The sequence below is a fragment of the Symphalangus syndactylus genome, chromosome 2 (assembly GCF_028878055.3).
Source record: "Symphalangus syndactylus isolate Jambi chromosome 2, NHGRI_mSymSyn1-v2.1_pri, whole genome shotgun sequence".
In the NCBI taxonomy this organism is placed as follows: Eukaryota; Metazoa; Chordata; class Mammalia; order Primates; family Hylobatidae; genus Symphalangus; species Symphalangus syndactylus.
Genome location: NC_072424.2, coordinates 64746711 through 64762031, shown reverse-complemented (window position 1 = coordinate 64762031; position 15321 = coordinate 64746711). Strand labels below are relative to the sequence as shown.

The 15321-nt window shown below is 37.5% G+C and overlaps 1 protein-coding gene and 1 pseudogene across 1 annotated transcript in view; both read right to left on the bottom strand.

Moving 5' to 3' along the window:
• The window catches only part of HTR1E (5-hydroxytryptamine receptor 1E), a 76006-nt gene that overhangs the window by 30608 nt on the left and 30077 nt on the right, over positions 1-15321 (bottom strand). The gene's annotated exons all lie outside the window — the stretch shown is intronic.
• Positions 11286-12291, bottom strand: LOC129462147 (large ribosomal subunit protein uL30-like; annotated as a pseudogene).

Sequence of the window (15321 nt, the reverse complement as noted above, 5' to 3'; positions counted from 1 at the left end):
CAGGTCACATTGATGTGTTGCTTGCCCCTGTTATGGAGCTGGAGAATACTGGCAATTGAGGTCAGGCCCAGCCCACCTTGTTCTTATTCTCCAGGGAATAGTAGATATTGCTAGAGGCACATGTGGAGGGCTAAGGGTTCAGATACATCACTCAAGGGAGAAATCAGAGTTAAGTGAACAGCTTCATTTTCTGTGAAAAACCCATGGAAGTGTTTGAGAGACAGTGAATATGTCTGGCCAGAGTTGCTGGAGACACTAGGGTAACAAGGATAGAGGCATCAGCTTTAGAATCTTAGGTTGAAATCCTGACTCTTTCCCTTCCTAGGTAGTGTCTTTGGTAAATTTACTTGATTTCTTTGAGACCAGTAAATTGGAGATAATATCAAAGGACATTTATGAGAATTAAACAATATATGTAATACACAGTGTGCAGTAGATATTAAATACGTAGCTAATTATTTATTTGTATGATGCAAGAATTTTGTACAAATACCCATGTGACTGCTGGCATGAAATACCTTGGCCTCAGCAGTGGCTCCATAGCTCCTTCCTCCATTCCAGGACATTGAAGATGATATTAAATAGAGTTTCTCCAGTGGAGCTGAATTACAATGTAAAGATCTATTCTAGGGCATGAATTATCTTCTTCCTTTCTCACAGCTTTGTGGAGTCATTACTTGGACATGTAAATATTTACCTGTGAAATGGTAAGCATAATTTATGCAATTCACGGAAATCCTAAGGTTCATGTGAGGCTGTAACTCTTAGACCCACAGAAAGTCACTGAGGATCTGTTGTATTTTAATGTCACCTGTTGCTTTCCTTATCTAATACTTAATTTAAAGTAGAGTAGTTAGCACTCTCTATATAAGTTTAAAACAAAGCTCTTTTCAAACCAGAGCAGTCAGTAAGCAGCAAAGTGGATGTTCCCATTAGCCATGCTGATCAGGCACAGGCATGGGAACCACGGAACTTAAAGTCGGTGGATATCTGAGCCTCTATTGCCTCAACCCATTACTCCTTTGAAGAGTAGTTGGAGGGGTGAGGGACTTGCCAAGAGACCTACAGCTTCTTAGTGAGAAGACAGATCATGACCAGTGTCTTCAGAACTCTTTCCACTGCACCAGAAAACCTATGCAATCCATCCCTGAAAAGACACAGACATGATGAGCTAGTGGTGGCCTTCCAGGTGCATGTACACATGGACTGTCAATTGATCAGTTCAGTACATTATACACACCCACCCACACATACTCCTGGACACAGTTTAGGTTCATAACAACTCAAAAGGGAACTGTGAATCTCATAGGAATTAGTATAACTTGGAGACGGAATCAAAACAATTGTTTCCAGTTTACATAAACACTTTACTCTTTAACAGGAATAAAGTACTGCCAAAGCTATGAAACTAGAATATTTTTGCCCGAGGGGAAAAATTAGCTTTACTATCAGAAAGTTAATGATTGTAAAATAAGTATTTGTTTATATCCATAAAGTTGGATATAAAACTAGCATTAACTAAATGGAAAGGATTCTGAAATATACAGCTTTGCCAAAAATGTGTATCAGAGCTACTGTGGAACTAAATATCTCTATTTCTTATTGAGAGTCCCTCCTGTACTGTTGTTATATGGGCAGTGTCTGAGTTGGGTGGCGCCTGTTTGCCTTGTCACGTCCCTCTTCATCCATGACCCTGTTTTGATTCTTCTCTTTTTTTCTTTCTTTTTTTTTTTGAGACAGAGTCTTGCTGTGTTGCCCAGGCTGGAGTGCAGTGGCACGATCTTGGCTCACTGCAAGCTCCGCCTCCTGGGTTCACGCCATTCTCCTGCCTCAGCCTCCCAAGTAGCTGGTACTACAGGCGCCTGCCACCACACCCGGCTATTTTCTTCTATTTTTAGTAGAGACGGGGTTTCACCCTGTTAGCCAGGATGGTCTCGATCTCATGACCTCATGATCCGCCCACCTCAGCCTTCCAAAGTGCTGGGATTACAGGCGTCAGCCACCCGCCCGGCCGCCAAAGTGCTGGGATTACAGGCGTCAGCCACCCGCCCGGCCGACCCTGTTTTGATTCTAAAGGACTGATCTTGTCAGATAAGATAGTCCTTTGTAGGGACATGGATGAAACTGGAAAACATCATTCTCAGTAAACTATCGCAAGGACAAAAAACCAAACACCGCATGTTCTCACTCATAGGTGGGAATTGAACAATGAGAACTCATGGACACAGGAAGGGGAACATCACACTCCGGGGACTGTTGTGGGGTGGGGGGAGGGGGGAGGGACAGCATTAGGAGATACACCTAATGCTAAATGACGAGTTAATGGGTGCAGGAAATCAACATGGCACATGGATACATATGTAACAAACCTGCACATTGTGCACATGTACCCTAAAACCCTAAAGTATAATAAAAAAAAAAAAAAAAAAGATAATCCAGCTTCAAGCCCCTCAGCTCTTGTTTGGATTTGGTCAGTGAGAGGCTTTGGCAGGAGGTCAGATGATGGCGAGAGAGTGAGAATCCATTTCCAGGGCTCCTTTCCTGTGGTGCTGCAGGTGGACCGTTTCTGTAACCTTCCACCTATGATCATAGCTCCTATCAGGCATCCTTCTACCACCACGACTCTCAATAGGCTAGCTTCGGCATAGAAGCGGTAATGGCCTCTCCTGTTGTCAATCCTAGGCTCTTTCACCATCCCTGTGGCTTCCCTTAATTCCATCTTTTACTCTTTTGTAAATAGTACTTTCATCAAAATCTCTTCAATTACCTGTTTTTTGGATTGTGTCTTAAGTTTCCTACAAGCACTTTGATTGATCCAGGCATGCACCTAATTTGTACCCACACAGCAATATATTGTCATTACATGTCTTAAAGTCTCCAGGGACTTCTTATTTGCTTGTTATGTTTCCCAACTATACTGTAATAGACTCAAATATATATACCACCACTTTGCCATATCCAAGAGGCAGTCACCTTATATCTGTCCTCTCAACCAGGCCAAAACTTAAAAAATACATCTTATTTCATTTCTTCTCTTTTCTTCTTTCATGGTAATTTCTCTGACCATCTATAGTTACTATTTGGCCTTCAGAAATAGTTTTTGAGTCATGGACTCCTTTGTGAATCAGATGAAAATATAATTCCCCTTTTCAGAAAAGTATATACACATACACAACAAATTTGCATATGATTATGGTTTCTCCTATTGAACTGGAAGTTGATTTTGTTCAGAGAGTATTTTCTTCGTGGAAAAAGCCATGTAAATTTAGTGGTGATTTTCAGGAAATAATCAAGATGAATCTAAACTGTGCAAAAGAATCAAAATAAAATCCTAAGAGTAAACATTAACTCTGTACAAATTAAGCCATCTGATGTTAAACTTGAAAAAGAGACTGACATAGCAATGTGAAAATTATCTTGGACACTCAATTGATTTTGACATTTTTATTTTGATGGCAGCTGGTACTAAAACCTGTGACTCAAAGGTACATTGCTGTCAAAGAACATCAGAATTCTCCAAGACTCTCTTGGGTTTAATTTGTGTAGCATCATTTCCTTTTTCTTCAAATCAATGAGGTTACCTTGCAAAGCTGGCGTTACCAATTCTCTCTATGCCAGGAAAGAAAGGATTATGAGGTCATGTTTAAGCTTTAAAATTGTCTGAGCAGAAGAAACCTGCATGGGAGCTATTCAGTGTTTTCAGTTATTTTCAGATTTCTTTCTGCAGGGAAGCTGTGAAGGCCTAACCTGCAGAAACACTGTCACCAGCACTTCAAAGTTGGCATGCATGTGTGCTTGCAATTTCAGTTTTCAGACAGGAGGTTGGACTTGATTTGATCACTTAGGATATTTCTGGCTGCAAGTACAAAAGCCCAAGTCAATGAGGAATTATACAGTAAAGAAATTTATTATCTCACATAACAGAGAGTCCAGGAGTAGAGTCAGCTTTGGTCAGGGTGGTGACTCAGTGATCCATAATGTGATCAAGACATAAATTCTTTCCATATTTCTGCTCTGTTGGACAGCCTGGAATTCAGACTTGTTCTCCTATGGTTACAAGTCACCTACCAGGAGAATCTGATGTAACATATGTTCTTAACATTGTAAAAGACAGTTCTTCCCCTAACTATGAGTGGACCAATGCAGGCCATGTAATTTCTCCTCTACCTACAACAGTAGCCAGAACAATGTCATGTGCTGACTGGTTTCAACTAAGGAGGGACAATTTGGCAATGAGATTTGTTTTCCTCAGTCATTTGGTGAGTGGGGGAAATAACGTACAAACTAAAATCAGGATTTCATTAGGAAGGAATAAAGTGAAATGAATGTTGGGAATGTAACTAATGTGCTCTACTGATATTTTCAGTAGCATCTATAATAACATCTGTACGAAGCATATAGAATGATTTACTTCAGCAAAAAAGATATGCTAATTAAACTAATCATGGAATAAATCTTCATCAAATTGTTCTGTGAGTATAAGACACTATCAACAGAGTAAACAGCTGACGTACAGAATGGGAAAAAATATTTGTAAATTACGCATCTGACAAAGGAATTTAAGCAAATCAAGAAGCAAAAACAAATAACCCCATGAAAAAATGGGCAAAGGATATTAACAGACACTTCTTAAAGGGAGTGATACAAGCAGCCAACAAATGTAGGAAAAAATGCTCCACATCACTAATCATCAGAGAAACGCAAATCGAAATCATAATCACAATATGATACCATCTCACCATTCTGAGATACCATTTCAGCCATTCATTCAGAATGGCTATTATATTAAAAAGTCAAAAAACAACATATGCTGGTGAGGTTGTGGAGAAAAGGGAACACTTACACACTGTTGGTGGGAATGTAAATTAGTTCAGCCACTGTGGAAAGCAGTTTGGAGATTTCTCAAAGAGCTTAGAGCTACCATTTGACCCAGCAATCCCATTATTAGGTATAAAACCAAAGGAAAATAGATCATTATACCAAAAAGATGCATGCACTCATAATGTTCATTTCCTCACTATTCACAATAACAAAGACATGGAATCATCCTTAGGTGCCCATCAATTGTGGATTGTGTAAAGAAAATGTGTTACATATACAGGGAATACTATGCAACCATAAAAAGAATGAAATAATGTCCTTTGCAGCAACATGGATGGAGCTGGGGGCCATAATCCTAAGCAAATTAATGCAGGAACATAAAACCAAGTCCGTATGTTCTCACTTATAAGTGGAAGCTAAACATTGAGTACCCATGGACACAAATGTGGGAACAACAGACGCTGTGAACTATCAGAGGAGGGAGAGGCGGAAGGGGACACGGGCTGAAAAACTACCTATTGGGTACTAAGCTTACTGAGTGTAACATACCCATGTAACAAACCTGCATATGTATACCGCACACCTATAATAAAATTTAAGAGGGAAAAAAAGAAATTGGCACCATACCAAGGTTTTGATACAATATTAAATAGTGTCACAATAAAGGTAGTTAATAGAGCATCTTAAAAAAATTGTTCTAAGAATGGATATTCTTTTTCTGTAAAAGGAGCGAAAATTTTCCCTTAAGTTTTATTGTGTTTAAAAACTACTTTTTGGAAATCCAGCAAACTTAGGTCTATAATGAAGAATATGAAGAGAATAACTTCACATTAAGGTATGTTTTTGAATTCAAAGTGATAAAAAGGCAATGATTTCATAACCTGGATTTGACAAGATCCTAGCATTAGACAAGACATTTTTCTGGATCATTGGTAGGGGATTGAGTCAGACACATTGCCGTGATGAAATGTGTAGTTTCTTTCTTTATAAAAGCAGCAAAATCAGATGTGATGCTAAGGGTGTAGGCATTCCATTTATACACATATCAATATTTTTCTTCAACAAAGTTTTGATCAACCAAGAACTTTTTCACCATCTTGGAGATGTTGATGTGTGGTGTCCAAAACTGATGCTCCAAACAGCAATTCTTTAAAGATGTCAGGAAGCAAATATGTAGACAAAAATTCAGAAGTTGGCTTCTCAAAAAGTGTATGAACTAACAGTTTCTCCATTACTTGCTTAGACATGTCAGCGATTTTGGAGTAGGTAACTTTTTTTTATTTTATTTTGACAACAGCACTGCTTTGGGGCTGATAATAAAGTTGACACCCTTTGCCATGGGATTTGGTGGCTAAGTCAGACTCTCCTGAATGCCACTCCCACTACTTTCTTTTCACATTTCTCCCATTTAGCATCCCACCTGTGGTTTTTCTCTCCCAGATCACCTCTTTCCATTTCCCTTCTTGCTACTTTCCTCATTCCCACCTTTTCTTTTTCTTATTTACTCATCCCTCTCCCTCCTGTTTTCCATAACCTCTTCCTTGTATTTCCTTTGTTTCTGTCATCAGTCTTGTGGAAGAATCTTTCCAGCAACAGAATACAATAGGTGGTGTTTTCCATGAAAAATATTAGTACTTTAGTATCCTTTGCCGATTTTGATCCACAGAGGATTGAGCAACAGTGAAATAAACTTTCATGGTAAAGGAATTGGAGTGTGTGTGTGTGTGTGTGTGTGTCAGAGAGAGAGAGAGAGAAAAAAGTGAGATTTAATAAAAAACTAATACACTTTCCCCCTTAAACAATGATTATATTGATTATATTGATGACTGGTCCGGTCTGACAGGCAGAAAAGAAGGAAAGGAATCACCTTTCCATGAGTGTGTTTCACGTATGCTAATGAATTCAGGTTTGGCCAAAGACCTTAAGGTATCAGGATATTCCTAGACTAAAAATCCTACCAGCATCTCTTTTTTCTTTAACTAAAAAATTTTATTATTTGTAATCAGAGTGAGAGGATGTCCATGTATGGGCATCCTAGTAGAGTGAGGAGGTACACATATAGGATAGTCCAAAGTGGGGTAACAGAGCCCAAGCAGGGTGACAAGGATATCACAGGGGGTGGGTGGCCTGGCATGGAATTTTCAGGCTTAGGAGAATATATAGATGGAGGGGTAGGGGAGAGTGACTTGACATGGGTTTCAGAGACTGAACAGAGATGAGAGGATATCCATGTGCAATCATGACCTGAGTGGAATAAGGAGGATATTTATATGGCAAGTTGATAGTTTCAAAGATGGGAGACATATATGGAAGTGTTTAAGTAAGTAATTATGTTAAGGATAATGGGAGCCAGGTTTTTCACTACTGGAAATAGAATTGCAAATATGGAAAGGGAGAAAGCTGGAATAAACTCAATGGAGTTGGAACCTTTAAGTGTGAACTCATGATTTTCAGTATCTACAGGTAGATAATAACTATTGATGTAAACGTGTGGATTTATACATGTGTGCACTTACACACATTCCCATGATTTTTAGCTCTGTCCACTGAGCAGTCTTCAGAGAAATACCACCCCAAATGCAATAAAAACTCCTAGGACTCAGACCTTGGTTTCTAAATACCATTCTTAAGGGAACCAGGAGTCCTTGTAGAACTATGGATGAGTCCAGGTTAGGGGAAGAGAAAATGCGAATGATCTTGGAACATCTTGTAACATAAAGCAAAGAAATGCTCAAAGAATGGTGAGGATGTATCAACGTACACAGGAACCACTTTGAAGGGGTTTCCACTGGCCAAATCTTGTCAATTTCAGGTTCAAAATAAATAATGATAGTAATGGATTAGAGCTCATAGAATAAAATAAACAGTGAGTCCATACTGACAAAAGATAAGTGAATGGATAAGTTAAAAGTTTCAAAATATATCTCTACAAAATATCATTAATTACACAGGGGAAAAGAGTAACTTCAAAGTTGAGAAGACTGGCAGAAATCATCTTAATCAAGCAATCAAAGTGAGCATAACTAATAACAGAACAAATTGCAATCATGCACCATTTAATAAGAACAAATCATCACTTCTGTGATATTTCTACTGAAGGTGCGTAAACTGGATCTAGTGATGAGGAGACACTAGAAAACCCAAATTGATGAGTACTCTGTTAGTCTGTATTTTCTAAATTGTCAAGGTCATGAAATTTAAGACTGAGACCCTATTCCAGATTGAATGAGATTAAAGAGATGATAATTAAATACAACACTTGATTCTGAACAGGATCCTTTTGCTATAAAGAACATTACTAGACTGAGGAATAGATGGCATTAATGTTTCAATATTAATTTTCTGATTTTGAAGGTTGTACTGTAGTTATTTAAAGAATGCCTCATTTCTTTGCAGGAAATACACACAAAAATATTCAACTGTGATGGAGCATTAGGCTGGCAATTTACTCTCAAGTGGTTTAAAAAAGTTCTCTGTATTGCAATTCTGATTGTTTCAAAATAAAAAAAAATATACATGAAAAAGGTAAAAACATAAAAGTCAAAGGAGGGAAAATTACTTCCAGCTGTGGGTATAAGAAGGGTTTTATGGAGAAGGAGATATTTGAATGGGAACTTGAAGGATAGAAGGATCTGGTCAAGCAGAGGTGAAGGAGATTTATTCTAGGCAGAGAATACACATGGGCTGTGTGGACTTGTGACTGGCCAGTGGTTTCTCTACCCTCAGAAAATAGAAATTGATGGAGAATCTAAGATGGGCTTTAGCAAGGCAGTTTATTGCGGCTTTCACCTGGAGCAGAAAGGGAAACTACAGCAGAAAGAGATCTGCTGTTGGCTCCCTAAAAGTGGGTTAGCTTGAACTTTTATTCTTTCTAAGCTCTCTTCCAGGTGACATTATTGCATGTTTGCAGTGGTCTGTTGGCTGCACCTGTGCAGTCTCTTGTCATGCTTCTTTATATGTCCCATGTCTTATTAGCATCTTAAATCTTCTCCCTGGGCTGTGATTTTTACTATTAAAATGAAGCAAAGGTTAAGTTAGGGTGAGCTAAGACCCTACAGAACATATGTATTTGGGGAGGATCTTTTGGAAAGCTTCTATGCTGATGGCCAGGGCATTTGTGGTTACAGTGCTCTATCTCTTTTAGGTCTGATTGGTTGATTTTATGGGAGTTGGTGGCTGCAAGGTTATGGAGCTGGGTATAGCTGTAATCAGCACAGCACGTAGAGAAGTCGGGGGAGATCCCCTCTCCTGCTTTCCCTGTCAGCCTCAGACTTACTGAATTTCCCACTCAGCTACACACACAGACACAGACAGACACACACACACACACACACACACACACACACACATGCACAGCCACTGCCTTTGTTCTGGCTCATTATTTCTTGCTCAGACTATTGCAACAGCCTCCTAATAGGTCTTCCAGCTTCCAGACAAGGAGCATAGAACCTACAGTGGAGTTAAAAGCCAAGGATTTAAAAGGAGAAGGTGGAAGGTAGAATGAAGATACACTTTTTACCCCCCAGGGAAGTAAATCCTCCTACTGAATAGTAAGGAGGTATCCAACCTTGCTAGAGAATTTCTATATTATAGACCAAGCTGTGAAATACAGCTGTAATAAAGAACTAGCTAACTAGAAACAGCAGCGGTAGAACATGCTCCTGTGTTCAAGCCTCTTTTTAGAAACCATCCTGTAAAGAGGGCTGTTTACCTAATCTGCCTGCTCTGGGAACTAGGATCTAGTTACGAAAACAGAATTTATTCTGATGAAAGTTATACAGATTTATTACAGAAACTCATGATGATTTAGCAGGTTGAAAATGAGAAGTAAAAATCATCTATATGCCATAACACCAATAATCACTGGCAGATTTTCTTCCAGAGTTCCCCCAACTCACATACACACTCATATAGATATCTGGGATAATTCCCTGCCCTTTTTAAGACTTAAAAATAATTATATTATAATTAGCTTGTTTGGCTATGAAATAATCTTTGAAATATGATTTTTAAAGTCATGGATATGCCATTATTATTAGAAATTTAGAATTTTTTCCCCTGTAATAAATAGTGCTGCAGTGACATATATCTTTTTGTTTCTTTATTTTTTAATATAACTTCTCAAATTGTAATAGAGTAAAATGCTAAATATTTCAAGGCTTTTCATACAACTTGGAAAACTGCCCTATACAACAATATTTCCATATGTACAACCACCAGTTGTAATGAGAAGATGAGAAGAGCTTTGTAAAAGTTGGTTACTTCACTTAGTTTAGGTAACCTTTTTTTTTCCCCTGAAAATACCCAAACAATACCTTTAAGTATTCTGCATGACCTTTAACCCCTGCATAGCTAAGAATGTAAGGGATGAAAAAAATGCATAAAGAATTTTTGCATAATACATTTTACTAACAGAATTTAAGCAGCATTAACTTATGAATAGAATGAATAATGTTTCAGCCATTATTTGTGCTATTTTAAGATAGCAATTGAAACATGAGAATATTCAAGTGATATAAAATTTTACACTTAATGAAAATTCCACCAACTAAAGTAGGTAAGATTGCTTTTAATTATTGCAAAATAAAAAATTATAATGCTCTGTTTAAAATCATAATAATGCAGTAGAACAAAAATTTTCTTATATTTGGTTGACATTCACCCCTCAATTGTCTGCTTGTGGGTTACCTGCTTTGTAGATTACATGAAGTAAATTTTAAGGACATTTAAAAATGGTTTCTAGAAAACCAGATACTGTATGTTCTTACTTATAAGTGGGAGCTAAACATTGGGTATACGTGGATACAAAGATGGAAATAATAGACACTGGGGATTCCAAAAGACTACCTATGTTTGCTACTTGGGCGATGGGATCTCTAGAGTCTAAATCTCAGCATCATGCAATATTCCCATGTAAAAACCTGCACATCCCCTCTGAATCTAAAATAAAATAAAATTAAAAAATAAAATGATTTCTGTTCATGTCCAGCACAATAATTATCTTTTTTATCACCCAGTTAACATATGCTCAGACAATCCAAACTCATTTTTTTTTCCCACTGGAGGCAAAATGAAATTAGCAAGGAAAATTTACTGCTGAACTCATCATAAAACAAGGTCTCCAAACACATATCAATGACTTTTGATTATCCACAATTTTATGTTCTCTCATTAGCAGAGGCAATTGGAAGCTAAATGAAACAATTTTATTTGCAGAAATCAGAGTAATTGCTCATATCCATGATGCGTTTTTTGTAGAATTTAGACAGTTCGTGGTTTTTCTAATCCATAAAGTTTCTGAAGGACAGTGAGGCTACAGGAGAAAAGGTGTGAAATAATCAGTTCTAACAGAGAATAAGTATTTGATATGTGCTGTTATATTATTATCATTTTATTTTTTTCAATTTGAAAACAGTTACTGTTTACTAACGGATTAGATTACAAAAATAATCATGGTAGACATCTTAGTTCATTCCCATAATAGGCCTGTTGATCTGGTCTTCTCTGTTGCCAGCATCTCCACCTTCTACAAAATGAGTGGTCTTTTCTTCATTCCTCCTCATGGAGAGGATAATTTGGAGGGCCACAGGAAGTTATCTGCTTCTTTGAAGTGTTTTCCAACAGTATAGATCTCACGAATCAGATTCTCCAAGCAGATGATGCCATATTTGCCAAGAGATCAAGCAAAGTGTCATCTGTCAAGGCGATTAGTTTATTGACTTTACCATAACCACTGTTGTAGATTAGTTCATTTACTGACTTCAAGTTTGGGTACCCTCATGCAATGTGTGGCTCTACAAGCCTCAGTATGTTAATTGAAGGCTTTCTGAGCTTCACAAAGGTTCCATTGAAGATCCGACAGAGGTGAAGAAGCTGCAATAATACTTTTCAGACCTTTGCGTGCACGCCATTGGTACTTCTGATCCTGATGATAAATGCCCATTTGGATTCTGCAGGTATATAGAGGTTGCCAGCTTTTCTTGCCATTCTGGCCATTCGAATCTCCATTCTGTCCATCTGCCTATATTCCTTGTGATAGTGCTTCAGTTTTTCACAGATAAGCTTTCTCCTTGCCTTTACAAGCATCTTTTGGGCAAACTTCTTTCTCAGGTGCTTGATCTTCAGCTCTGCAAAATTTCTTTGCTTTTTCCTGAGGGTTTTTGGCAAAGCAGGAACCTTCTTTGGCACACTCCTTGGTTCCGGCAATAAAAGAGGGTATCATCACCATTTTAATATCAAACCATAGGTGAGCAAACCAAGGATTTGGGCCCAGGTCAGCCTAGATTTGAATCCAGATTCTGCCATCAGTCAACTCAGTGATCTTTTGTGAGTAGAATATCCATACCTGGAAGCAGTTGTTACTTTAGGATTTAAAAGAACTTTGTCGAATTTTTTATTCCTTTTTCCTCCCTGTGTGTTTATTGAATGCTGCTGTGCTCCAGGAATGGAGCCCTGGGAATACAATAGCATTAAGACAAAGTTTCTTCCCTTAAGAAACAACCTTCAGGAGCTGTTAAGAAGTTGCAGTCATTTTCTAGAAGTGACAGAAAATTCAGCTTAAAACAATGTGAGGAAAACCAAGGAATTTATTACTAATGAGATAATCCAGGGATGAGATTTGTTTCCAGTTTGATCTAGGGCTTCAGATGGTTTTCCCTGTCCCTCCATTTCTTGGTTCTACTTCATTTTTGGTCCACTCTGCAGACCCCTGTTGTTGTAAGATGACTTCTGGTTTGAGTTTTCATTCAGGCTCCCCAGACCAAGTTTCACTGTGTCACATTAGCTCTCCTTGGGCACGTGCCAATCCCTGAACCAATCACTGGGGAGTGGAGAGTGACTCATATCAAGCAGCTTTGCCTAGGTCATGTGTGGGACCTCAGGGATGGGGTCAAGTCAGTGCCATCAGAAGCACCTGGGCTTAGTGTAAGAGAAGGAGAAGTCATCCAGAGAGAAACTTAGTTACTGAGAGAGATGACTAGAAGCTGGGAGTGAAGAAAAATGTCCACAACAGAGGTGAAAGCTTTAAGAGACTAGACAATACAATGCACAGAATGCTGCAGGGACCAAAAAAGGAACACTTGATTCATTCTTTGCCAAGTCATGGAAGTATATGGCGGAAAATAATGTTCAAGCTGAAACCTGAAAGATAATTAGTGAGAAGTCTACACTAGGCTAGAGAGGTAGGTAGAGACCAGACCAGAAAAGTCCTGGAGTTCATGTGATGCAGCTTGAACTTTATCAGGAGGAGTTGGAGTAGGTGTCCTCTCATTACATTTTATATCATTAAAGTATTTGTTTTGGAGTTGTCCCTACTTTTTCTCTGACATTTTAATCTTATTTTTCCTCTGGTCCTATTTGCTCTCTTAATTCCAACTAGGCACCCCTCCTGCTTCCTGCATATTGCTTTTCTGTGTTTCTTGCCCCACACATCTGCTTGGATTCAGTAGGTTATTATCAACCATCAACTCTAGTGAATTAACCCAGGGGAATGTCTACGTTTCTAAACTGAATAATGATGGCATTTACAAAGCACTTTCCCTACAAGGGAATTTAGTATATGACAGAAGTATTTCAAACTCATGGAAGAAAGTTGAATTATTCATGAATAGAGTTGGGACCACTTAATAGTCATCTATTAAAAAAATACAGTTAGATCCCTACCTCATAATAAAATAAATACCAAAGCTATTAACAATTTACATAAAAAAAATCATAAGTGAAAACTAGGAAGTTTCTTTTTAAAAAATAATCTTGTATTAATAGAGATGTTTATGAATGTGAAACAAAACTTAGAGGCCACAAAAGATTGATTAATACACTAAGTTATTAAAACTAGATAATTCTGTAATATAAAAATACCATTAATGAAAACAAATGCCACACTAGGAAAAATATTTGCAATTCAGATTATGTACTAAGGACTAATTTCATCAATATTAAAGGAGTTGCCAAAAACCAATTCAAAAAAGAACACCCACCCTATAAAAGAACTGAAAATATAGAGTTCACAGAAAAGGAACCACTAATGTTTTTGTTAAACTATGAACAAATGCTTAAGCAATCTTATACTTAGAAGGAATGCAAATGAAACTACCATGAGATTCTGCTATTCACTCATCAGATTATGAAATATCTCAAATTTTGATAACACATTGTGTTGGTGACAGCGTGGGGAAACAGGCTGCTAGGAATTGCAGCCAGTATACATTTTCCAGAGGGAATTTAGCAGTAACTACCAAATTACCAAGGCACATACACTTTGGCTCAGCAATTCCACTTACAGGAAATTATCTTACATATATACTTGCAGAGGTGTTTCTACAAAGCTACTTATTTAATTATTGTTTGTAATAGCAGAATTTTTCAGAAACAAACAAAAATTGTGACAAAAGTTCTGTAAATATGCTTTAATAACAGACCAGTTAAATAAATTGTGGTACACTTATATATGGAATAGGATGCAATCATTAAAAATAATAATGTAGCATGAAATAACCTCCAAAATATAAGAGAAAATAGGGTGCAGAACAGTGAACATAGTGTGATACCACATGTGTAAGCTGTATGTTAGTATACTCATTTATTATCTCTGGGTTGATATGCAAAAACGTGATTACAGTGACTGTTTTCAGGGAGGGAAACTGATAGCTGAAAGCCAGGTGAGAGGAACAATTGTTTTTTGCATATACTACCTATCCAAAAAAATCTCTCCCCTCTCTTTCAGTATGACTGCCCTTCCATGCTCCAACAAATCAGCTGATGCTTCTCTTGAAATAAAATTACCTCTCTTATTCTCACATCTTCCAGAGACTATATGCCAAGTTATATAATGAGATAGGTTTATAAAACACTTTGTAATGTATAAAACACGGAACACAAGAAATAACTATTATTAATACTATTATAATATCTTGAATTTTGTTAATTTGACAAGTGAACCACGGAAATGTTGGAGTAGAAATATAAATTTCCCTGATCCTAAGCTTTCCTCTCTTCTGTGTATTTGATCTGTCCTTGTCAGAGTAAGAAACACATCCTCCCAAAGTTTGGTACAGTGCTTAGCTCACTGTGGGTATTTAACGAATGTTAAATAATAATAATAGCTATTTATGGATCATTGCACTACTTGATAATACTTTCCATTGAATCACACCTTTTAGCAAGGCATTTTTAAAATGTATTCCTAACTAAATAAAGGTGCAATAATTCACAGTGAGAATTGATATTTATATAAACAAGAGAACTGGCACAAAATCAATGATTTAAACTGCAACTTTCCAATCCCTTCTTGGTGGCATTAATAATGGTGCCCTTTTGAAATGTCTTTTCTTCTTTCAAATACCACATTATAATTGTGATAGGTTGGCTAGAGGGTAGAGTCTTCCCAGTTGCTGTTTTTTTCCCTTGCCTTTGCTTTTATGTTTTGTGATATGCCATGGGGGAAGGGCATCAAAAGGAATAATAATCTAATTTTAACCTTTAATTGCACTTGCTCTTTAG